General features: G+C 43.4%; 1 protein-coding gene across 7 annotated transcripts in view; it reads left to right on the forward strand.

The window, feature by feature from the left end:
- The window catches only part of LOC133116173 (B-cell CLL/lymphoma 9 protein-like), a 60,938-nt gene that overhangs the window by 14,557 nt on the left and 20,352 nt on the right, over positions 1–26,029 (forward strand). The window contains exons 1-2 of one of the 7 annotated variants that reach the window (XM_061225456.1): positions 17,591–17,614; positions 24,289–24,477. The gene's annotated coding sequence lies outside the window, so the exon portion shown is untranslated. Of the gene's footprint in view, positions 1–17,590; positions 17,615–18,343; positions 18,360–18,592; positions 18,741–19,105; positions 19,531–19,658; positions 19,762–24,288; positions 24,478–26,029 lie in introns of those variants that run through there. The other 6 variants (XM_061225458.1, XM_061225452.1, XM_061225457.1 and 3 more) reach the window with 6 other exon arrangements.

Consider the following 26,029-nt stretch of genomic DNA (forward strand, 5'->3'; position numbering starts at 1 on the left):
CACCAGCTCATCAGGAGCATTTGGGGGTTAGGTGTCTTGCTCACGGACACTTCGACACAGCCCGGGCGGGGGATCAAACCGGTAAACCCTCCGACTGCCAGACGACTGCTCTTACTACCTGAGCCACATCGCCCCAAACACATGCACACACACATGCACATGTACATTTTTTGTGTGTGTGCATGTGTAACCAGTGCTGTGTGTTTGTGTGTGAATGTGCCTGTATGTTTATGAGTAAGCGAGAAGCTATGGATAAATTAAAATTTGCCCAGGAACCTGAAGGAAGATGTGAACCTGTCTCCTGTGGTTTCCGTGGCAACGAGTGTGGCTGGCAGCCGAACATTCAGTGAGTGTCTGTATCTGTGCGCTTGCTGTGTCTTAAAATTAAATAAATGTGTCTTAAATCATTTAAATCTAGGTACTGTATACGAGTGATCCATGTCCAGAATATATGTACTTCTCTCTAGCACCACTCCATATATCTGACCACTCCTTCATCTCTTTTTCTCTTCCACTCTCCTCCAACACCCATCCATCTCTCCCACCATCCACTGTCACCTGTGGGTGGAACCTACGCCACCTGTCTACCTCCACCCTCTCGTCTCCATCTCCTAGTCCAGGCGCTCGTCATTTCCCGCCTGGATTACTGCAACTCCCTCCTAGCCGGTCTCCCAGCTTGTGCTATCAAGCCTCTCTAGCTGGTCCAGAATGCTGCAGCCCGCCTGATCACCAGTCAGCCCAGGTCGGCTCATGTCACCCCACTCCTCATTGGCCTCCACTGGCTTCCTATTGCCGCACGCATCTGCTTCAAGGCCCTAGTGTTGGCATTTCAGGCTGCTAAGGGGACTGCCCCACCTTACATCCTATCCTTAATCACTCCCTACTCCCCAGCAGGACCACTCCGGTCTGCCAGCTCTGGTCGCCTTATGGTTCCCTCACTAAGCAGGTGTTTTCAAGATATAATGAGTTAAAACTTACACTTAAGTTCTGCTCCTATTCCTACACCTTCAAATGCATGTCCCCACAATCACCCTGTTTTCCCCACTCTATTTAAATTTCCATTCCTGGACTTGATTTGGGGTCTAGGTGCCGACAACCATTTGTCTTTGGCCTAACCAGGAAACCTGTCAATAGACATTATCATATCTAAAGGAGTGCTTTGTCACAAAGGATGAAGCATTTCCTTTCCGATAGTTTCCATTGTTCAGATACTGACATAAACTGTGTCATTCCCAATAAGGAGTGTGTAAAATTGGAGAAAGCTCAGGAGAATGTACACACTACCTGGAACCACAAATAAAGAGCTGAACTTCTCTTACACCCTCGAATTTCGAGTAACGACTTTTTCTTTTTCTATTTAATATGTATATATATATATATATATATATATATATATATATATATATATATATATATATATATATATATATACTGATATTGGAGGTTAACTATAAAAGGCCTGGCAGGCTGTTATGGAAAATATGTTATGGAACTCTGCAAAGTGGTTTTAATTTAAGAGGACTCATGAAACACTGTGTAGCTAGGTAGCTAGCCAGCCGTAGCCTAGATAACATGGGACATAAATGGCGTGTATTCTATTAGATTAATTGAAAAGCAGAAATGGCTGTCCCTAGCTAGGGCTTTCTGTGGATAGGCAGAAGATGCCAATTGTAACAAGTAACAAAGGAGGCTAACTTTCTGGTAACAGCTATGTAGCCATACAATGAATGTTGGTATGTGTGATGGGCTAGCTAGCTACACTTAGCAAAAACGAACAAGTTATCTAGTCAGCTGTTTTGATGAAATGTAAGTGTAGATAAGCTAGTCAGCTCAGACATGGCTTTCCAGTGAGACCACCCTGGTGAAAATTCCATCTAAATTGATAAAAAATAAACTATTAACATTTAGCCTATGCTGGTGAAGATAGTTTCTGGTGTTTTTGACACTTTTAGTTGGTCAACCAGCTGTTCACCAGCTGACCAGTCTAGATAGTCACCTGCTTACTCTACCAGCTAAATCAACTTTGACCGTCTTTTTCGAGTTAGAGAGCTTGGTCTGCAATTTTGGACATTGTCTTTTCAGTTGAAGTTCAGTCTTCGATTTTATGCTGTAGGCCTACGTTGTAGCTGTGAGCTGAGCACAAAACATTTTGTTGCGAAGTTTACATGTAAATGATAGAAACTGTGGATAGGAACTTTATCTTTAGGTTATTAGTTAGTAGTTAGCAAGTAAGAAATAAAAGCGAGTGGTGGCCAAAGATGTCTTTGAAGCTGAAATGGGCACCACAATCTGAAATGTGAAGTATCTTAAACCTGTGTATTTACATTATCTGTGTCAGCGGGTACATTCATTTATATTTCCAAGGAATGACTGTCATTTCTTTTGGGAAAAAGTGACAAATTCTCAAAGCTGTTTCAGGTTTGTGGCTTGACTAGCTGAGGCATAAATCACTCTCAAATCACTTCCCTGTGTGCCACAGTAGCTGTTTCTAGGGGGTGGCTCTCTACATGAATTTCCTGAAAAAAAGACAGTATACCCATCATGCCTCGGTGCTCTCTGAACCAGAACTGGCCATAAAAAAGTAGGACAGAGAGAAATGAAGATTGTTCTTTATTATGCAAGACCACCCCTAATTTTCTATGATTTTCTCCACTTGCTCTTAGTTTGAAGAGATCGGTGGCCAGTCTTTGGGTCTTTGTGCCCAGCGGAGAGCTGCTCCTGGAACAGAGGCCTCATTGTTAGTAGACGTAATGCTGCACGGGAAGGAGGAGGTTTCAGCATACAGCGTTTCCACTGCCAGATGCTGGAGTCATTTTATAAACTAGATAAGTCAACTCCAGACATGGAAGAATTTAATCTGGATCTGGAGAATTTAAAATGGAACCCAAAGAATATAATTTGTTCTACTTTACAGAGAGGGCACGTTCAATTAATGGCAAACAGTTTAAGGTTTAGGTTTAATGCAGTTGCTTCTGCAGTTGAATGTGTGGAACACAATATTTTCATAATTGGGAGTATGGATGTATATATTCTAGCTCACTCCTAGTACATCCCCCCTCAAAAACATGTATTTATTGTAAAAGTGCATATTTCTTGGTTAACTGCATTGCTGGTGTGCGATACACAGCCCACTTATGGGATCCCCTCCCCCACCTTCAGTTTCAAAGTTGTTAATATTTTCTGAACCACTCAATCCCCAAAGGTTATGCATCTCTGAGGTCCTACTGTAGATTTTATCAATTTTGAATCTCAAAGATTATACCCAGTTGTCAATGAATGGCAATGCACATTTATCATATGATACATACACTCAGTGAGCACTTTATTAGGTAGGTCTGTACACCAGCTTGTTAATGCAAATACCCAATCAGCCAATCATGTGGCACCAACTAAATGCATGCAGATATGGTCAAGGGGTTCAGCTGTTTTTCAGACCAAATGTCAGAATGGGGAAGAAATGTGATTGTTGGTGCCAGACAGGGTGGTTTAAATATCTCAGAAACTGCTGATCTCCTGGGATTTTCACGCACACTAGTCTCTAGAGTTTGCAGAGAATGGTGCAAAAACAAAAAACATCCAGTTTTTGGTATATTTCTCCTTCAAAGTCATTCAGCCAGCCGTGACAAGCTGCCCTGCTGTGCTCGCACACTGCCCTGGGGCACAGGCCCAGGTTGGGGGAGAGGAATAGGAAAGTGGCCTGCTCCAGAAGAGCAGTGAGGCCCTGCTGAAAAGACTGGAAGCAGTGCTGCTTCTGCAGGCCAGAGCTCGAGTTAGAGACCTGCTTTGATGAGCCACAGACCAGCTTGGTCTTATGGAATTTTGGACACAGCTCAGTTGAAGTTCGGTCTTCGATTTTATGGCGTACTTTGTAGCTTTATTAGTGAGCTGAGTACAAAACATTTTGTTGCAAAGTTTACATGTAAATGATAGGAACTGTGGATAGCAACTTTATCTTTAGGTTATTAGTTAGTAGTTAGCAAGTAAGAAATAAAAACTGAAGCGAGCGGTGGCCAAAGATGTCTTTGAAGCTGAAATGGACACCACAATCTGAAATGTGAAGTATCTTAAACCTTTACATTATCTGTGTCAGCGGGTACATTCATTTATATTTCCAAGGAATGACAGTCTGTGGTCTGTGGAAAAAAGTGACTTAAAAGACTGGAAGCAGTGCTGCTTCTAGGAAGGAGGGAGGGAGCGAGAGAGGAGGGGTGTAGCACGGTCCCCTGTGGTAGTGTGGAGAGTCTTGGCAGTCGCTGGTAATTATGAGGGACCCGGTATGTTCATACCCAGCGACCCCAGTATAGTGCAACACCATTTCTACTGAGACACTCTATCTCTCCTCTCTCTCTCTCTCTCTCTCTCTCTCGTACTCTCTCTTTCTCTTTCTGTCGCCCTCTGTGCCCTGCTGTAGCTGTGCTATTTTTATACTGTGCAGTGCTGTCCAGTTGTGCTGTAGCTGGACTATGCTGTACTTTGCTGTGGTCCCTGCTGTAAAATCCACCTATGCTCAATTTTCAAGCTGGTCATCAGCTGATCTAATTGGGTATGAGCTGGTCATGAGCTGGTCAACCAGCATGGCCAAGCTGGTCATATAGCTGGTCTAGCTGGGTATGAGCTGGTCAACCAGCAAGTGCTGGTAGCTTGTCTGAGCCTTGTAGCTGGTCGACCAGCTACCATGTCAAGCTGGGAGCTGCTCTGAACTGGTCTGAACTGGTTAACCAGCTAACAGCTGTGTCAAAACCTAGGTTGTCGACACAGTTTTTTCAGCAGGGCTGAAAGTTGTACTTGTAGCTGTGCTTTAATGGAATGGGCTGAGTTCCCGCTGTACTTTGCAATAGCTGCGATGTAGCTATAGCTGTGCTGTATTCATACTGTGCCGTACTTATGCTGTGCTGTCTGGCTGTGCTGTAGATGTTGCTTGCAATACATGTGCTGTAGCTGTGCTATGCTATGCAAATTTCTCTACCAAACCCTAAACCTAACCTTCCCTCAGCATTTCCACACTGCCCCTTTACCTTAGCCGAAAGAGAGAGTTAGAAAGAGTGAGAGAAAGTGATGGAGGAAGAGAGTGAGACACAGAAAGGGACAGAGAGGGAGGGAAAGAATGCAGCATGTCTGGGGGGAAGGGGGGGGGGGGGGGGGTGGTTGGTGGAATGAGTCCTGGGGAAGGGACCAAACTCTGGAAGTAAACATGAACCTGTGTGTACGTGTGTGTGGTGTGTTCATGCATGTGTATGTGTGTGTGTGTGGTGTGTTCATGCATGTGTATGTGTGTGGTGTGTTCATGCATGTGTATGCGTGTGTGTGGTGTGTTCATGCATGTGTATGTGTGTGTGTGGTGTGTTCATGCATGTGTATGTGTGTATGTGTGTGGTGTGTTCATGCATGTGTATGTGTGTGTGTGGTGTGTTCATGCATGTGTATGTGTGTGTGTGTGTGTGTGTGTGTGGTGTGTTCATGCATGTGTATGTGTGTGTGTGGTGTGTTCATGCATGTGTATATGTGTGTGTGGTGTGTTCATGCATATGTATGTGTGTGTGTGTATGTGTGTGTGTGGTGTGTTCATGCATGTGTATGTGTGTGTGTGGTGTGTTCATGCATGTGTATGTGTGTGTGGTGTGTTCATGCATGTGTATGTGTGTGTGTGGTGTGTTCATGCATGTGAATGGGCTCACTCCCCTCTGGTGTATATGGCGGGGGGAAAGGGGAAGGTACAATCAGACCTCACATTTCAGCTCTGATCTATCATTGTGTCATGCCTGTTTTATTTTTAGATCTTCTCTAGAAGCACTGAGGTACTCTGGGAAATATGTACAGCAACTGCCATGCAAGAGATTCCCCACACAAACCACCTCTCATAAAATCGATTCAAAACCAGCTCTCATAAAATCTAATTCCCCACACAATCCACCTCTGCAAAAATCAGATTGCTGGCACAATCCACCTCACCTAAAATCAGACTTCAAACCAGATCTCCTAAAATCAGTCTCCAAACCAGCTCTCGTAAACTCATATTTTCCACACAATCTAGATATCCTAAAATCAGATTCCCCACACAGACGACAATAGCCATATGAGGGTTTCTCAGATCCTCCTGCTCACTCTACCTCTGCATCATGACTGGAGACGAAGCAGAAAATCTCCAGAAAATGATCAGAATCCCTTGATCGATCACCCATAAAGACTCTTCTGTACTGTTTAACTCCGGTGTAGTGAACTGGAGCAGTGAAGCCATGCAGTGCACAGTTCTGTTGTGTTCCCTTGTGTTCCGTCAGGACCTCTATGTTGCTCATTACAGGATTAGCAGGGGAAGTGTATTTCTTTCTGGCAGAACACAGCATTCAGATTAAGAATGATTTGCTTTCTAAAAACAAAAATACAGCTCAAAGTCACTTGACTTGACATTTGGTCTGAAAAACAGCTGAGCCACTTGACCATGTTTGCATGCTTGTATGCATTTAGTTGCTGCCATGTGATTGGATGATTAAATATTTGCATGAACGAGCGTACATTCAAGAGACTGCCTGTTATGTACCTCCCTTACCTATGCCAGCAGAATGCATTCAAAAAAGAAATTATTCAGCTTATTCTATTCATGCTTTAAAGGTAGAATAGGTAAGATTTTGCATTAAAACATTGTTACAAGACCATTGTAAATCCCTTCCTATCATTGAAAAAAGCTCACTAACGTGTTTATAGTACTTGGCCCGACACTCTGTACCAAAACATTGTATAACTGCACAATAATTCAAGCTCATTGGTTGAAAATTGGTTCTAATTGCCACAGCCAATGGCGTTTCAGCATCAGCGCGTTTACAGAGAAGGGGAAGGGATAAACAGTGTTGTGGTTTGAAGGTGTTTGTTGCTGCTATTCCTCTCTTGACCGTTAGAAGTCCAAAATTACCTATTGTACCATTAAACAAAAATAACTTTGATAGTGGAGTATAACTAAATAAGACACTAAACCCTCACCCAAGAACACCCATGGATCTCTGATTCTGTCCATGGTATAATTGCTTTATAAATGAACAGAGGTTGTAGTTCTAATAATGGTGAAGGTGTAGGATAGCGTCCCTGGTTTACAGGGATGGTGCATTAGGTTACTCAGGTTTGTAGGGAAGGAACAGCAGAGGCATGGTGCTGTAATGCCTGAATCGTGGTGTAATCGGAGTCAGTCTCCACCTGTGTGGACAGAATACAGAAGAAATGGATGTTTCCGGGCAGGGCTCCATACCCAGGAGCCCAGAGTGAGGGGGCTTCAGGGTCTAAAGGGAGCACTGACTCATGGGGGTTTGATGGCTTGTCTGAGCGCACTCTTTACAGCTCCATTAGCTCAGTCTGAGCCTGATGTACTGCCTTGCTTCACTGGTTCAAGGCCAAAGGTGTAATTAACCTTTGACCCAATTTCAATTTCCCTCCAGCTAAGAAGGGGGGGGGGGTTGTTAATTACAGATTAAACCTCCCTGCAGTGAATTACAGACAATGACCTAATTAATCGTCATGCTATTCTCCACCCTTCCACACTTAACATGAACAGGGTCGCACTGGAGTACCTATCACCCTGGCCTGGGCCAATGAGAGCCTGTTCCCACTACCTTCGGGTTTACGTGGTGACTCCTCCAGGCCACAATGAAGGCCCCATCCTTCCAAAAGATGAGTTCCTTTACAGCTATTTTTATATCTCAATGACGTCTTATATCATTGACAGCCTGTAGCGTAGTGGTTAAGGTACATGACTGGGACCCACAAGGTCGGCGGTTCAATCCCCGGTGTAGCCACAATAAGATCCACACAGCCGTTGGGCCCTTGAACAAGGCCCTTAACCCTGCATTGCTCCAGGGGAGGATTGTCTCCTGCTTAGTCTAATCAACTGTACGTCGCTCTGGATAAGAGCGTCTGCCAAATGCCAATAATGTAATGTAGTGTAATGTAATGTTAAATTGGTTTTGATGAGCTTAAACTAACAACCTGGCATGGTTGTTGAAATGTGCTTACGATCGGTCATTCATCTCCCCTAACAATACCAGTACTGGATTAGCACAATTTACCAATCTGTACACATACCCATTTTATTTGTGTGGTGCTCTAATTTGTCTGACCCTGAATGGTTGCGTTGGGATGGTGCTGCCTTCAGGCTGCATGCTGTTAGTGGGGGTTAGTGCCCTGATCCTCAGAACCAGCTGAGTCAGGGGACTCTTTCACAGACTCAGCTCTTGGCACTGCAGGCCCTTTTAATGGAATGAGAGGGGCATCTCTGTTTTTAAGTGTCTCCGGAATTTAATTGCTGTATTTTGCTGTATTTTAATGAGTCGGGGATTTGGGTTTAATTCTGCCCTGCATGCATTGTTTTGTGTTTTTTTCTGTATAGAGGATAATTTATATAGAATGTTGCCTGCAGTGTTTCAGTTGGGAGTTTGTCCCAATTTGCAAAACTCTTGCTTTGTAAGCAAACTCTACACTTTGCTGCCATATTGTGCAATTGATTTGATTATTGATTTGAACATGTTTAACCAAATTGTAATTGGTGTATATATTTCAATTAGACATTTAATTGCGTAGGATATCCTGTCTCTTTCAATTCATTCACATCCAGATTAAAGCTCCTTGTGGAGATAATCTTTAGGCATGTGTAATTTGTAGCGTATTCCATATTTATATCTCAAGTGTAAAGTTACGTATATCTCAGACCATGAGATCTGGACTTTTGGGGGAAATTATTTTGCCTTTTTAATTACAAGGTCCTACATAACTACTCCGGGAAGTTCTCAGCAAGCTCACAAGTCTCCTTCTCGCTCCTCAATTAACAAGGTTTTTTTCTTTTTTTCTTTTACTCTCTCTCTTGTTTCTCTCTTGTTCTTTATGAGGAGATGTGTTTACTGGTGTGATTTACGTGGGATATGGTTAGGGAAATCCAATATTTCTTGTTTTGAACTGCACCTGTTTTAATGCTCAACAACTATCACGGTTTTACTAGTCGCACCTATGCAATGTCTAAAACATCTTCAAACCCATTTGCTACTTGAAGCACAACATTTTCAGGCTCCCTCTTGGACTTACTATGGCAACTAACTTAGGTTTACATAATTACTCCTTCTAGGTAAGTTATTGCATGTATGGTGGCTTATGACCCTGATGTCTTGGTATTAGCTAATGTTCACCTAAAGCAGTTTATACGCACTTGTTGCTCTGGATAAGAGCATTTAATACATGTATCATAGTTTATATCATTATAATGTTTCTTATGTTATCACCTTTGCCACATTTTATTAAGGTTATTAAATGTTCCCTCGCCCTTGTGGGGGCCTGCAGGCCCTGAATGCTAAAGTGTCTCTGGTGCCTTTAGTTAATGTTGATGTTCATGTTAAATTGGTCATTCCCACAGTAGCGAGGGCACGCCATTGGGGCACGGAGTCAGAGTGAAGTCATTAATGCACTGATGATGATTTAGAGTGCACCCACTGCACACAGATTCTGCAGAAACAGGGTTATGAAGAGGCCCTACAGGGCATGCTCTGACCATTATTAGCCTTGATGGTGTCACACCCAGCTGCCCAAACCTGAAAATCCTCTCACACTGCTGCAGTGTGAGACGTCTGTAATTCTGAATTAACCTTTTGCCAGTTTTCCCTTTTTCCCTTTTGAATCTAAAATATGGACATTGGTGTAATTCATAAATGTCATGTATATAAAAACCCTCCATCCAGGAGACCTGGGCAGAGTTGAGAGGCCATGTCAGCTGGGTCGGGTGAGCTTGGGTTTGAGATGCTGTGAGAGAGCAGGTGTAATGTGCGAGAGGAGGTGCAGTGGGGTAGGTAGGTGCTGTGGAGGAGAGGAGGCGCAGGGTGCGAGCATGGAGGTCCAGTTGGCCTTCTCTACACTCTGCTCATCCCTGTGGGGCTGGTACTCTGGGCTACAGATGGATAAACACGTCACTAATGGTAAACAGTTGGTAATGTGAATTGCGAAGCTGGGGGTTGTAAATATATTAAAGTATGTGTTTCCTGGTACATTGCATGTGACTCAATTAAAGGCCATTTTGAATGAAAAAATATGGATGCTGTTCTCCTGGGTCTGGCTGTTAGCTGAGATATTTTTTACTGGGCCATTCCAGGTCAATGGCTAATCTTTTAATGCATGGATGGATGGGAAGGGTGTTTTTTATGGTTACAATCAAATTTAAAATGAATGTGTGCGTGTGCACATATGTGTGTGTGTGTGTGTGTGTGTGTGTGTGGGCGCACTGTTGTCGTACTCTCTCAGTGTGCAGTGGGAGTAGTAGCAGGGGGCTTCTTATTTGCAGACTTATGAAAAGAAAGGAAAGTTCATTCATCACATTTCTCATTTCTCCTCCTGTATCATTCACAATGAAACGAGCGTCGTAGCTGGAAAATGCCGGCCTCAGTGCAAAGTTAATAAAAGCAGGGCTAGGACAGGGGGCCTGGATGTACGTGTGAAATATAACCCGGGGCTCTGATGGTGGGAGTCCGACGCCGGCCTGAGGTGACCCTCTGTACAGACGCGGACGCCGTTTCTCACTCAGCAGGGCTCTCGCCGCTCCGCGGGCTTCAGAACGGGAGAATAAATCTGAGCTTAATAAAGTACAGGGCACTGCTAAACTCACGGCATTGGCTGGTTTTGTTGATAGCCCCGCCCACTTTGTCTCGTTCTTCCATAGTATAACAATGTGTACCTATGTTGCTGTACATAATGTCTGTGCACATAGCCAACTAATAACCTCCATGTGTGGGGATTTTAACGCTTTATATGCTGTGTATGCTATACTCCTGCTCATCTTGGCTCCCTTTCAAAAGAGATTCTAAACTCAATCACCCAACCTGGTTAAATTAATGTTTAATTTGTTTAAGAGTATGAATGAGCCACCAAGCTGATCTTTCAGTTATATCTTTCAGTTACCTTTTGCCAGCAAGTCAACAGGACCCAACCAAAGCAGGAGAAAAATACTGTTGACTGTATTGCATTGGGTGACAGCTTGACCTTACATAAGCACATCCATACATAAGCACTGGTTGGTGAATTAACCCAAGTATACCATTGTGGCTACAATGAGTATTGCATATCTGCGACTGGCAAAGTGTGGTGGTGTCAGTTTATAATGAATATTGACAGATGGGTTGAATTGATAATATAACACTGGAGGCAGAAAAAGAAAAGAAGGTGATGCAGAAACAGAAAAATAGTTTCTATTCTATTTATCTACTGATTAAAACTTTATTGTTTTGATTGTAAAGCCATATCTGACATTTTTATGTTGCCATGAGGCCAGAGAGTACTGGCTTTAATGTATACACTGAGTAATTACCTATGGTCATTGTAGCCGTAGTACGTCTGTGGGAAACCCTGAAAAGTGGTTTTAGTGCCGTATGGGTATGGATCATGTCCTGCACTTGTTCATATACTCCATAACATGATAAAATATTGTATTTTACAATCTGTGCTGTATTTCCCATCCTAATAGTTCATGGTTGTGGTGACTTATAGTTCATTAATGAAAAGACTGCTGGCCAAGTTGTTGTGCTATTTAGTTAGTTAGTAGATAGAAAGTAATAGTACATATGAGTTCATGATAATGTTTGTATAAGTTAAAATGTTAGTTTGTGTTATAATGGCATTAAATGGAAATGTTGAGGTGTGATTTGGAGAGGTGAGTTTTGAGACATTTTGTGCCAGTGAATCTCCTGACTGATTGGGGAAGGTTTCCCCACCTTCAGGGACGAGGGCAGAGAGGGGTCAAAGCCATGAAAAACAGCTGGGAGCACAGAGGGACGGGGCAGCCAGCTGGCAGGTAGATGCTGAACAGAGAGGCCTAATTTGGAGTGCATGGTGTGATCATTGTCTGAAGATAGGAGGGCAGTGCCATTTGCAGGTTGCCGTGCCAGTGAGAGGGATATAAACTGAATACTGGCACCTGCTGGAAGCCAGCGAGGGGTGATAAAAAGTGTGTGTAAACGGCAGGTTGAAAACCAGGCAAGCGGCAGCATTCTGGACGTGCAGTGGCCTGAGGGCACATGCTGGTAGGGGTAGTCCAGACGAGAGATTACAAGGGCTTGAACAGCTGCATTGGCTCTTGAGTGAGGACTGCAAAGACTCTCCTGATGTGAAGGGATAATATGCAGGACAGAGTGGTTGCCACAATGTGTTCATAGATGTGTTCATAGATAGCTTTAGGTGCTGGATGGACAGTGATGTGTGTGTGTGTGTGTGTGTGTGTGTGTGTGTGTGTGTATGTGGGAGAACATGAAAGAATGAAGATTGAGGAGAGATGGGTTATGGTTCGGGGTAGGCTAGCCTGTATGGTGCCCTCAGTTGGCCCCTGTCACCGTGCAGGTATGCAGTGCTAATACGCATTTGCATCCTCTCAGTAACAGGAAGTTATCAGGCTCATCTTCTTCTACTGTTATCATTTTTACACTTACATACTGAAAACCCGATTTTGGAAATCAGTGGCACTATTAATAATCAGTGTACTCAGCCCCTGTATGTGCGTAGTTCTGATTTGTGTGAATGAAATATTGCATATATGAATACAATACAAGCATATCTTTTATGGACAATGAGAGCTCCTTTCCTTAATTGGCAGTTGTTGGTGGAAGCCCAGATACCCTATTCACCTTGCTCTGTGTAAGTAAATGCAAGGTAAGATCTTTCCATCAGTTCTCTCAGTGTAGGCACAAGGCTTCACAGAAATACACAATTCAGGATCGTATGGGGAGCAGAGCCTTGAGTAATGTAGGGTTCCCTCAGTAGGAAGTAGGCCCCAACGCCACGAAGGCACCTGAAGATAAATGAGGCTAATGGTTGGAGGTTGTTTCTGCACATATATGCACCTGGGTACTGTGGGGACAGCACAGTACTGATGAAGGCATAAAGTTTGCATTTTGCACTTTCTTGTATCAGCCAAGTCAGCTAACATTTTCTATTTGTCGTCTTGTATTTCTGTTGGTTTGAGTGCGAGTACCTTTTTCTACTCTATTTAGCTATTTCATTTTCCACACCAACCAGCTACATGCGACTCATTGCCTAGGCACAGACTCATCCCGCCTTTCCATGCCAGTGATCTGGCCATGAGGAGCACACCACCACTGGTTGTAACTAAACGTATTCATCATGCTCGTCATTGGAGAATGAAGAACAGTAGACTGACACTTCAGGACAGAGGGCCTGTAAGGCCTGTCTACACCTTGGGGTCAAACATCTGAAGGACACTAATGTTCAAACGGCTGACCTGCCTACAGTCTACCAGTGTATGAGGTGAACTGGTAGTAATTTACAGATTGTGTGTGACCTCAGACTGTGAAGAAAGCTTGCGAGGCAAATGTAGGGAGTCTGAGTATCAAAGTGAGCAGGAATGCAAGGTATGCCCGTCACATACACAAACCATCACCTGGGACTGAGTTAATGCGTTAGGCAAGCACAGCCTAAGCTGGCAGTGCCCAGTGTGAACTTCCAGTGTCCAGTGCGAACTTCCAGTGTCCAGTGTGAGCTGCTAGTGTCCAGAGTGAACATCCAGTGCCCAGTGTGAGCTGGCAGTGCCCAGTGTGAACTTCCAGTGTCCAGTGTGAGCTGGCAGTGCCCATTGTAAACTTCCAGTGTCCAGTGTGAACTTCCAGTGTCCAGTGTGAACTTCCAGTATCCAGTGTGAACTTCCAGTGTCCAGCGTGAGCTGCTAGTGCCCTGTGTGATCTATGAAGTTGGCCTGATGCTGGTCCTGAGGCACATCTGCTGACACATTGTTCTCACAATGTTTTCATGAGGTTGTGGCGACAGGGTAACATAGTTAGGATGTCACATGAAATGTCGGCCTGCCCCCTGGCCGTGCTCCTGGAGATTGATGTTGAAGCGATTCCAGGAGAGAGGCTTTCAGGCCAGGCCCCTGCAGGAGACAGAGAGCCGCTGTGCTGTGATGGATGGGGGTTAAAGGGGGGGAACCGGCTGGGGACCCATGAAGCAGTCAGCTGGGGACAGCCCTCCTGAGCACTGCCGCACACACTCTCTTTCACACAAACACCTAGGCCTACACAGACATGCACACACACACACACGCACACACACACACACACACACACGCACATGCACATAAACACACGCACACACACACGCACACACACACACGCACACACACACGCACATGCACATAAACACACGCACACAAACACGCACACACACACACACGCACATGCACATAAACACACACACACACACATACACATAAACACACACACACACACACGCACACACAAACACGCACACACACAGACACGCACACACACACACACATGCACACACACACGCACACACACACATACACGCACACACAAACACGCACACGCACAGACACACACACACTCACACACACTTTCTCTCTCACACACACTTACATAAACACATACCCTCTCTGTGTGTGTGTGTGTTTGTGTGTGTGTGTATGCATGCAAGGGAGGGCAGGACTGTACAGCTCTGACCTTCTGGGGCCATATCACATTCAGAATGCCACTCCTGCTCAAAGCCTGTGTCGAGGTAATGCCTGCATTTTGACAGAGACGCACGGACAGAAGGAATGTGATGCTGACAGCTTGCTTCCCTCCTTGTCCATGCACTGCACACAGGATTTGCTCTCACTCACTTTGCTTGCTTACTTGCTTACTTTGATCGCTTACAGTTATTTGTATTGCATTCTTAAATTATCTGAGCAACATGGATCCTTCAGCTCTGTGTTTTTGTCTCATATTTTGTCCCGTCTTAGTGGCTGTAGAGATTCTAGAATGTGCTATACATGTTCCTCTGTGTGAAAGTGGTCAGGGGTCTTTTTTAAATAAAACTTTACTGCCCCACTGAATCCACACGCTCAGTGAAATATCTGTCTGACATTTTTGGAGTACACAGCTGCAATCAAAGAAAACTGATTACATTTTCATTTGAACTGAGATGTTTGATAAGGCTTCTGTATTCCACAATTTTTCATCCACCCTCATAAAAAGGTTGAGCAAGCAAACACCCAGAACGCACTGCAGTTTAACACTGGAAACAAACACTTTAAATAAACTTGACCTCGGTGAACCGTTGTTTCCTTTTCCCCAGCATGACGTCATCCCTTGCTGAAGTGTTAACGCGCAACAAGTAACTGTACTGATACTATAACTGCACAGTAAGTGTTCAATACTGCACACAACTCAATTATTGATGCGGGTCTTGCATTGACACGAGTCCAAACAGTGCGGTAATGTGTGCATGTAAAAAACAGATGTAGGGAAACGCCAAGCATCTATTCGACCAAGTACAGGAAGAGAATGGAGTGCGGTTTATTTCGCTTGAAGATAAATACCATGCTCGCTTTGCTACCCCAACGATTGGCTGTAAGTAAACAACGGCGATGGATTATCAAAGGGAGTTGTTAAATGCTACGGAGGGTTTGCTCAAATTTTTACCTGAATCTTTTCTTTTTATTTTGGTGAATTCCGCAGAAATCGCGGGGCTATATGATGACAGGATCGGTTCACGCAAAGGATTAGACTGCAAACAAACGCCTTAATCCCCCGAGTTCCCCCGTGTGCTTAGTATGCATAACAGTGAACCAGCAACGCAAACACATCACCGTCCGCGCAATCCCAAAGCTCTTGCCTCATTTTCCCAATTAGGAAATTTCAATATCTTGCCAATGTCATCATTCCATCATTCCGCCACTGGTGGGCTGTGTGTAATTTAATTTAATAGCATTTCTGCCCTAGCTTACTGGAATCCACATTTCTATAAACACATAATATATTTCCTCAAACGAATAGGTCGAGTTGCCGCAGTTATTTACATCGTAGCAATGCTTTCTCTGCACAGCGTGTCCGCGACATCACAGAATGCGCTCGTTCAAGTGATCCACCGGCACTGTTTTTGAAGCTGCCCATGTCACTCACAAACGAATGGCCGTTTCGGTGGATTCTGTAGTGTTCTCTGAGTGTTTGAGTGTTTCCAGACAGGTGCGGGTCAGCCCCTTCTCTTTTCTTCAACAGCTGAAGCACAATAAGTGCGGTGGCCTCTTCAGAACCTATTGCTTTCACTCCTCATTTCTCTGAACACTTCAAGCTTTGGGGAGATCTTAAGAGTTGACTGGTGACCTTAATTGGTCCTTGCGTGTCAGACAGCTGGGCTAAGAGGGGTCCAGGTTTGATATGTGGGGCAAAGATGACCATGAATGTGATCTCTGAATGATCTCTAAATGACAAATTAGTTGAAACATAGATTTAAAACAAACATATGAAACACATTCTTTATGATCATAAACAGCATTTCAGTGTAATCATTTCTGAAAGTGTATTTAGAATTAAATAGGCAAACAATGCAGGGGGTGTGAGTATCAGTTGGTGTACATGTATGAGTAACTGTATGTGTGCAGTGTGTCAGTGAATGTGTGGGAGATAGTGAATGTGTGTCTCAGGGTATGTGTTAATGAGTGTGTGAGTGTGTGTGTGTGTGTGTGTGTGTGTGTGTGTGTGTGTGTGTGTGTGTGAGTGTGTGTGTGTGTGTGTGTGTGTGTGTGTGTGTGTGTGTCTCAGGGTATGTGTTAGTGAGTGTGTGTGAGTGTGTGTGTGTGTGAGTGTGAGTGTGTTAATGAGTGTGTGTGTGTGTGTGTGTGTGTCTCAGGGTATGTGTTGATGAGTGTGTGAGTGTGTGTGTGTGTTAATGAGTGTGTGTGTGTGTGTGTCTCAGGGTATGTGTTAATGAGTGTGTGAGTGTGTGTGTGTGTTAATGAGTGTGTGTGTGTGTGTGTCTCAGGGTATGTGTTAATGGGGGGGGGGGGGGACATGCTCTACCCCCTAGAAGGAAAGGAGAATAGGACTAGCTCACTTGACCATGGACATGTTGTTGCAGTGGCCTGCAGCAATGTCCATGTCCATGTGAAGCTCAGTAAAGAGGCAGGCTGCGGTATTAATGAGCCACAGACAGAGGCTGGGAATGACCCTGTCCTGTGGAGGGGAATGACCCTGTGCTGTGGAGGGGAATGACCCTGTGCTGTGGATGGGAATGACCCTGTGCTGTGGACGGGAATGACCCTGTGCTGTGGATGGGAATGACCCTGTGCTGTGGATGGGAATGACCCTGTGCTGTGGATGGGAATGACCCTGTGCTGTGCGTTCGCCTTGCAGCACTGGGCCTCAGATAAAAGGAGTGGATGGATGGGTGGAGGAACCAGGTGAGAGTGATAAAAGGAGTGGATGGATGGGTGGAGGAACCAGGTGAGAGTGATAAAAGGAGTGGATGGATGGGTGGAGGAACCAGGTGAGAGTGATAAAAGGAGGGGATGGATGGGTGGAGGAACCAGGTGAGAGTGATAAAAGGAGTGGATGGATGGGTGGAGGAACCAGGTGAGAGTGATAAAAGGAGTGGATGGATGGTGGAGGAACCAGGTGAGAATGATAAAAGGAGGGGATGGATGGGTGGAGGAACCAGGTGAGAGTGATAAAAGGAGGGGATGGATGGGTGGAGGAACCAGGTGAGAGTGATAAAAGGAGGGGATGGATGGGTGGAGGAACCAGGTGAGAGTGATAAAAGGAGTGGATGGATGGGTGGAGGAACCAGGTGAGAGAGCTCCGATTACTGGCTGCAGGTAGATCTGCCACTTGCATCCCTTTGGCATCCAGGACTGAGTGAAGAATATTTTGTTGAATGTGGATTTGGGAGGAAAATTATTTGCAACAGCAGAAACGTGGGTGATGGTAGGGTGTGTGTACCAAGGTGGTGTATGCATATACATATGGTTTCCCTCCCTGAACTGAACCAGTAAGAAGTATTATTGGTGGTAAATATAACACCTAGCTGACCAACAATTAGCTACCACAGCCTACCATAGGCACAGAATCTCCAACATGTTTATGTAAAAGAAGAAAAAAGAAGACAGTTTGTATTATAGCACAACCCGTTTTATGTGGCTTTTTGAGCAGCCAATGTTATTATATCATTATTATTTCAATATTGTGCTTTTTCATTTTATTCTAAAACAGCTATGGGTGTTAATACCAAACATTTTTCCTGCAGTAGCTTATTTGACTTGCAAATTACAAGCAGTGCAATTTAGGTAGAATATTTTATCTGAAAATAAAATAAAAAATAAAACATAAAATCGGTCATTATGGTTTAGGCCATTTTAATAATAGTGATATTAGTATCATCAAGATTTTCAGTAGGTTAACGACTGCATACTTTCTCGTTCCTGCTATAATTAGACGTTTGTCAGCACTGACTGCAAGCGTTTCTTATATTCAGTGGCACACAGACCTGACCTAGAATTGCGACTTAGAATTTGGGTTAAACCAACACGCACAAGTAGACAGGGGAGAAACGAGGAACGCTAGGTATGTAGGTGTGTTGCAGAATTAATTCATGTAATGTATTCTTCATTCGTTAGATAGTGGTGTGCCTTTGTTTGTGCCCTGTTTGGCACAGAGACATAGGTGACTAATACTTTACGGGAGTAGTATTGTTATCACCTCCGATGCACATGATTCCTCCTTCATGAAAGCGCGATCGTTCCTACCTCTCTACAACTACCTCTGCGTTACCTTCGTAGTTGCAGTACATTCGAGTCGTAGTTTGTAAACCTCATTGCCCTATAGCCTATGTGATATTTGAAAAAGTGGTATCCCGTGGTACTAAGGTGCCGTGGGCTACCAAAAGTAGAGGAGCAAGGTCTTTTTTGTGAGAATATGCCGTTCATCCGAAATACTGCTCTCTTGGTAAACGTAGCTAAATTACATCAATGAAACTATGTACAAAGCGGCGCTTTTCATGCAGGCAGGACGTAGACTTATGTGTCAAATTGGTTATTAGATCCTACATGTACATAAAGATGACTGCACACTAATCACATTATATGAAATTAAACATAACAGTGCCCACACTTCCAGAGAGGTAGCTATATCGTACCAAGCAAATGGCATATGAGGTAGCATATTTTTTTAACTACAATAATTTATTTTTAAAATTTGCATTTTTTATTGCAGTTTGCATGCCTCCGAATTTGCCGTGTGTTTTACCATGGGGAATCAGCGACGCTTTCGTTCCAGAATTCTTTTGAGTTTTTGTGAATGCAGTTTAAGCTTTGGCTGAGCTTACTGCTGAAACGCTCCCCTCCCCCAAGCATTGGCGAAACAGGAACAACTTCTCTGAAAGAAGAAAAAAAAAAGTTGCACAAGTTTGAAACGTCTTGGAGATTTTTTGGTTGTTTGGTGTGACCTATCCTGGTAAAGCGCGGATATTTTATTGCGGATTGCTGCTGGTGAAAATTACAGTAAAAGGTCTATGTAACACGGCCCTTCTTCATTTGATTTTACTGAAAGAGACTTTATTATCCTCAAGATTATAATTATGCGAATGCTGTCGTTTGCGGAATAAGCACATCTTTATAAACACGTAGGATGGGATTCGTTATGCGACTCCTGTTGATCTGCACGTAGGCTCTTTCGTGGTAGCCTAATGGATAATATTTCATGTGCAATGCGGACTTCATTTATTTGGCACAAATGGGTAAGTTTTGTTCTACTGTCTCTTTAGAGTGCATCCACCTTCTACTCTCCCTGACGCCTGCTGGCCGGCAGTAAACACGTTTGGCCTTACTGCCAGGGACGGCAGCCATTTATTCTTAAAATTACACAGTTCAGAACATTTCGCGATGTGGAGATTTGAATCCGTAGGCTGTACGACCAAAAATCGTAGTCTTCAGTGCGATATCTAAAACAGATGCAAGTCTTTGGAAGGGTAATGTTGATTGCATGAGCCATGTTTCCAGTGACTCCCTACTACCTAATGTTTTTAAGGATATGCAAGGGAAAGCCATTATCTGGCCATTTAGTTAGTTTGCTCAAAAGCTGGCAGTTTGAAAACGCTTTTATGAATTACTTATTATTGTTATTTTTACCAGAATCACAATTGCGTTGAATGTTTTGTGTCCTTTGTTTCTTCCTTGTTTTTAAATAGGCTATTGTTGTGTTTGTACACGTGAGTGGAAGCAAGCAACACACTGCGCTACTGAATCGAAAACTTGAAGGGAATGTTTTGTAGCTCTTCAGTTTCGCCAAGCCATTATTCGGGCAGTTTTTCCTCTGAGCGGGACCACAGTAAACGTGATTGATGCTGATGGCACTAGGGTCATGTTCTGTTGCTGTCGTGCGATTTAGGTTAAAGTTTGTACAGTTCGCTAGTCATTAAAGCAAAGTGAGAACAAACACTTTGTAATTGTAAGGGGTTAACATGTTGAAATAGCCTACTGTTCGTTTTGGCCGGGCACATAGTAGAGCATTTGCTTAGAACTAATCATGCCTATAGTTGAAGACGCAGAGATGTTAATATTGCTGTATCCATAATTTGATAAACGGACGTTTACTGTAGACATGTCGAGCAAGGTGTTTGGAAATTAGATAGGCCTAAATTAAGATACAAATCATAAGTCTGGGTTAATTTGCCGCCTCTTTAGGCTACAGTACAAGTACACTTTCTGTAAATACACATCCTTGTTCAGTTACCAGCTCAGCAAAACCTACAAAGTTGATATAATTGTGTTGGGAAACCAGCGTATGGGTGTTTATGACCAGTACTGAGTAGCCTACATGACACGGTAAATTGTCATTGGAATGAAAAGCCTTTACTGTCTGGTTTTGATTTGAAACAACAAACACTTAAATCACTTCTCATGGATACAGGCTGTATTTGGTAATTTGCTTCATTTCATTTTCTGTATGATTGGTCTCGATATTATAGAGAAGGATAGGATAGAACCGGTGGTGAGGTTTGCAGGTAATGGTTAAACGTCCGCCCTCCTGGTCTTGTGGGAAGACCATCAAGCTGGAACCCAGAGCAAGTAGTCTATTTTCAGTCATTTATTATAATGGATTGAAATCCTTTTGCAATAAACACTAAGCTGTCTTTCACAACCTAGCATTTAAAAACAAAATGGCACCCCCCTTTCTCCCAGTTTACAGTGCTCAGTCACGCCCAATCGCCAGTTCCCTCTGCAACAGTATCCACTAATCTGAAGCCTGTGATGTAGGCAGCCGTTCCTTATGGCTGGACAGTTCACCTTGCACAGGCATAAGCCATAAGAACACACTCGGGCACAGCTGAACAAGTGGACTAGCTGCCTTAGTTGACCAGGGGGCTCTGTGGAGATGCTGCAGTTCTGGACGACTGAAGACCTCCCTAGTCTCTGCAGGGCTGCTTTCCACCGTCGGCACAGGCACGTCCGGAGTCGATGCCAGATAACGGGGTCTGTCCAAGCATTAGAACAGTGCTTTGATTGGTTTAGCCACCCGGCAGCCCCACAAGCTTCACTGTGACATTTCAGATTGTACCAGATGATCGGCCCAGGTGAAAATGCGGTGACAGTCGCTCCCATTAGTAGGGCAAAGCTATCTCACTCCCTGTTGAATGTTGAATACCTTGTGAAATACCGTTATCTGGCATCGACTTCTTCAAGCAGCACCTCTCCCCATCCTTCCCTACCTCCCTGTGAACCTTAATTGTTGTCTTTGTGATTTACGTTGTGTTTCGGTATTTTTAGTTGGCTAGGTAAGCAGTATTTGGATAGTTATGTTTGGTCTCTTTTACTTGGTTTATTTGTTGTTTAAAAAAAAAAAAAAAAAAAATAGGCCCAGGTCCTTATCTTTGTTGTACAGGTAGCAATTGAAATTGTACTTCCCTCTAGGGTCTTTCAGTACACATACCCCTGATTATGGGTATGCACTTTGTTGTACGTCGCTCTGGATAAGAACGTCTGCCAAATGCCAATAATGTAATGTAATGTAAAAATACAGTTATACAGTGGTGTGAAAGTGTTTGCCCCCTTCCTGATTTCTTATTTTTATTTTTTTTGGATGTTTGTCTCACTTAAATGTTTCAGATCATCAAACAAATTTAAATATTAGTCAGAGACAACACAAGTAAACACAAAATGCAGTTTTTAAATTAAGGTTTTTATTATTAAGGGAGAAAAAAAAATCCAAACCTACATGGCCCTGTGTGAAAAAGTGATTGCCCCCTAAACCTAATAACTGGTTGGGCCACCCTTAGCAGCAACAACTGCAATCAAGCGTTTGCGATAACTTGCAATGAGTCTCTTACAGCACTGTGGAGGAATTTTGGCCCAATTCTTTGCAGAATTGTTGTAATTCAGCTACATTGGTGGGTTTTCGAGCATGAACCGCCTTTTTAAGGTCATGCCACAGCATCTCAATAGGATTCAGGTCAGGACTTTGACTAGGCCACTCCAGTCTTCATTTTGTTTTTCTTCAGCCATTCAGAGGTGGACTTGCTGGTGTGTTTTGGATCATTTTCCTGCTGCAGAACCCAAGTTCGTTTCAGCTTGAGGTCACGAACAGATGGCCGGACATTCTCCTTCAGGATTTTTTGGTAGACAGCAGAATTCATGGTTCCATTTATCACAGCAAGTCTTCCAGGTCCTGAAGCAGCAAAACAGCCCCAGACCATCACACTACCACCACCACCATATTTTACTGTTGGTATGATGTTCTTTTTCTGAAATGCGGTGTTACTTTTACGCCAGATGTAATGGGACACACACCTTCCAAAAAGTTCAACTTTTGTCTCGTCAGACCACAGCGTATTTCCCCAAAAGTCTTGGGGAACATCAAGATGTTTTCTGGCAAAATTGAGACAAGCCTTAATGTTCTTTTTGCTCAGCAGTGGTTTTCGTCTTGGAACTCTGCCATGCAGGCCATTTTTGCCCAGTCTCTTTCTTATGGTGGAGTCATGAACACTGACCTTAACTGAGGCAAGTGAGGCTTGCACTTCTTTGGATGTTGTTGTGGGGTCTTTTGTGACCTCTTGGATGAGTCGTTGCTGCGCTCTTGGGGTAATTTTGGTCAGCCGGCCACTCCTGGGAAGGTTCACCACTGTTCCATGTTTTCGCCATTTGTGGATAATGGCTCTCACTGTGGTTCGCTGGAGTCCCAAAGCTTTAGAAATGGCTTTATAACCTTTTCCAGACTGATAGATCTCAATTACTTTCTTTCTCATTTGTTCCTGAATTTCTTTAGATCTCGGCATGATGTCTAGCTTTTGAGGATCATTTGGTCTACTTCACTTTGTCGGGCAGGTCCTATTTAAGTGATTTCTTGATTGAGAACAGGTGTGGCAGTAATCAGGCCTGGGTGTGGCAAGAGAAATTGAACTCAGGTTTGATGAACCACAGTTAAGTTATGTTTTAACAGGGGGGGCAATCACTTTTTCACACAGGGCCATGTAGGTTTGGATTTTTTTTTCTCCCTTAATAATAAAAACCTTCATTTAAAAACTGCATTTTGTGCTTACTTGTGTTGTCTTTGACTAATATTTAAATTTGTTTGATGATCTGAAACATTTAAGTGTGACAAACATGCAAAAAAATAAATAAAAATAAAATAAAATAAAAAATAAAAAAAAAGAAGAAAGAAAGAAAGAAAGAAATCAGGAAGGGGGCAAACACTTTCACACCACTGTAGCTACTGTAGAGTCTTCTGGTGTCTGATTTCTGTTTGATTCCTCATTTATAACCATTCACAATGATTTTTAAAGAGAAGATGAACCCCTTTGCGCAGCGGCTGTGTACAGCCAAATCAGACCCAAGCCAGGGTAAAACTTCTAATGGTGATTGTGAGTCTTTGTCTCATTCTCGATGCCACCTAATAATGGTCCTCTTACTGGCCTGTGTTGGCAAGAAAACTGACTAATTGGCTTGTTGTAAATGGTTTTCTTTGTGTCTTTTTGGCCCCATTTACACTTGTGTGATATATAATTGATTTGTCAAATTTGATGCATGTTGCTGTGGGTGATTATGGTATAAATGCAAAAATTAGTTGACCAATTTGAATCGGAATCTGGAGGTACTTTGGTTCAGGTATCGGATCTGCATATGAACACTAGCTTATGTTGTTTTCTTTTATTAAATCCCAGAATAATGAAGGGTAATGTAATTGTGTACTGCTAGCATCTCGCTAGAGCAGTAGGCTCTAACTGTGTTAACTGGATGTAGTGTTAGCTTGTGTGTAACTGCCTGTAGGTGTAATGTGTATTTGGAGCAGTGCTTAACAGTCAGTAATATGAACTAACTATGTAGGCTTCTTTTTGCATAGTTGAACTATTTGTTTGCTTGTTATTGAGCTAGATGTTTTAATTTGATCTAGGTGAACTAAATAAAAATACTGAAAAATAATGAGCCTATGAGAAGGTACTATGAGGCTCCTTCTCTTTCTCCAGATTTTTTCTAAGTCCTGTATTACCCTCTCTCTCCAGGTTTGCGATTGGCTGGCGTGAACTGCTGCCGAGGACGAGCGGTCTGATTGGACAGTGTGGATCTGTACACAGCTTTCCTTTGTCTGCTGGGGAGGGGTGAGAGGTCGGAGGTCGTGGCCCAGGGGACCCGTGGGCTTGCTCTCCTGTTGAGGCACAGCCTAGGTCTGTGAGACCTGGGGGCTGCTCAAGGTAAGGACCGATAGACACACACACACACACACACACACACGCGCGCATGCGTAAGCTTTTCAGACCCCTTTTGTGGAGTTAATCCACGATAACCACATTTTCCACCGCATAATTACCCAGATGACCACCTTTAGTCACAGTGAAGAGGAAGCTAGAGCAGCACTAGCATGCGCGATGTGACGTGTATGCGCCTGAAACATCTTTTGGGGGGAATTTTTGAAGGGCGGGAGTTGATTTGACTGTCGTGAGGAGGGGGTGGAATGCCGGCCCTGCAGGAAAGGACATTGATTGGATGGGAATGGAAAATTGGCAGACATTTCATTGACCTACACGCTGGTACTTAAAGATATAAAACCTAAATTAAAATAGTTTTCCAGGAAGTAGATGGGAAGAAGCTTTGGTGTGGAAATATGCAACTATATATACACAAACAATTTGTTTTTATTTCATGGAATATATACTTCACATGGTTCTGAAGAATTGACTAAATTGGGGAAAGAGTCTATTTTTATTTCAGCTTGTATTTAAAAACATTTGTCTGTGTGAAGCTCTATTCACCACAGATACAACACAGGTAGTCTTCACCATACTGTAGTGGAATGGCTTATCGCAGGTGTAAGAACCCAGGCCTGGTGGGCTGTTGGTCTTCAGTGATTTCTTTAGCACTCATCGTTAAAATTGTTGATTGGCTAAAGAATCTACCCACCTTGTTCACAATGTTTGCAAGGTCTTCATTGGCTGCTTAATTACCTGCACACACTGCAACTCTCCTGGCCAAATGTCAACACTTCCTCAGCTTAAAAAGCAGCAGCTTGCATATTCACATTTACTGTGGATAATAATTGCTCTAGGGCAAATGGATCATAATAAAATCAGGCCAGAGAGCGCTTTCCAGTGGCTCAGAGTGGGAGGTGAACTAAACAGATTTCACTCAGTTCATGTCCTGGATTGGAGCCATATGCGGAAAAAGGACAGTGAGAGAGTATAATTCATGTTGATATTTATTTCATTCAGTGAAGTGAAATTGTGTTCAGAAATCCCTAAAAAGTCTGAGGGATCTTTGTACAGAATGGTACATGTTGGTGTGTGTTGATTTGTGCTTGTACAGGGCTGATAATAACCAGTTTTAAATGGCTCTGCATTATTGACCCAATTCCCCTTGCAGTGGTACAATGTAGCCTGACTGCGCCACGCCCAGACATGAGCTGTGTGTTTCTGTCAAGGCAGATGTACTCCATATTAATGAAGCTTTTCACTCAGACTAATTTTGCATTGGCCATCTTCTGTTTGAAGTTGTGGAAATGCAGGTAACTGCAGTCTGAAATGATGAGAGCTTTCTTCCAAAGCGTTACCTTCCAGGGGGATGCCTGTGACTGAGGGATGTATTAAGAACATTTGTGGCCTGCTCTATCAAAATCAAGTCCTGTTCACCCCAAAACGTATTTTGAGTTTGAGACACAAAAACTGAAAGGGAATGTAAGCCTTTTAACGATACCCAAGTTCTACTCCAGATACCAAGGGAGTTCATATTGAGTATTGAGTTTTGAGTCCC

Source organism: Conger conger, chromosome 17 (genome assembly GCF_963514075.1).
Source record: "Conger conger chromosome 17, fConCon1.1, whole genome shotgun sequence".
Lineage (NCBI taxonomy): Eukaryota > Metazoa > Chordata > Actinopteri > Anguilliformes > Congridae > Conger > Conger conger.